At 39.0% G+C, this 643-nt stretch overlaps 1 non-coding gene across 1 annotated transcript; it reads left to right on the forward strand.

The window, feature by feature from the left end:
* Positions 1-214: 214 nt before the first annotated feature.
* On the forward strand, positions 215-321 carry LOC112307240 (U6 spliceosomal RNA). Its single transcript, XR_002975033.1, has one exon. It is a non-coding gene; the product is annotated as a U6 spliceosomal RNA (small nuclear RNA).
* The last annotated feature ends 322 nt before the right edge of the window (positions 322-643 follow it).

Here is a 643-nt window from a genome sequence, read left to right on the forward strand (position 1 = left end):
ATGAGTCACGTAACCCAGCCTCATGTATCTTCAGCCTAGAGCTATTGCTCTTTAGTTTGTATCATTTGCAGGGGAGTGGGTAGCATAGGAGCAGGGGCTGAATTTTTTCTTACTCATAATTCCGGAGGCAATCTTTATATATATATTTAGAAGTTTGATTATGGTACACCTCATATTAAGCAATTGCTCCTGAACAAATTAAAAGGTAAATTTAGTGCTCACTTCAGCAGCACATACACTAAAATTGGAATGATATAGAGATCATTAGCATGGCCCCTGCTCAAGGATGATGTGCAAATTTGTGCACTGTTCCATATTTTTACTCAACATCAAGAAGACATCAATCCAATTAAAAAATGGGCAAAAGGCATGAACACACACTTCTCCAAAAAAGATAGATAGAGGACTTATAGGCATATGAAAGAATGCTCAGCATCACTAGCCATCAGAAAGATGCAAATTAAAGCCACAATGAGATACCACTTCATACTGGTGAGAATGGCCATCATAAACAAATCAACAAACAACAAGTGCTGGCGAGGTTGTGGAGAAAAGGAAAACCTAGTGCATTGTTGGTGGGAATGCAGACTGGTGCAGCCACTGTGCAAAACAGTATGGGATTTCCTCAGAAAACTAAAAATGG

This window comes from Desmodus rotundus, chromosome 1 (assembly GCF_022682495.2).
Source record: "Desmodus rotundus isolate HL8 chromosome 1, HLdesRot8A.1, whole genome shotgun sequence".
Lineage (NCBI taxonomy): Eukaryota > Metazoa > Chordata > Mammalia > Chiroptera > Phyllostomidae > Desmodus > Desmodus rotundus.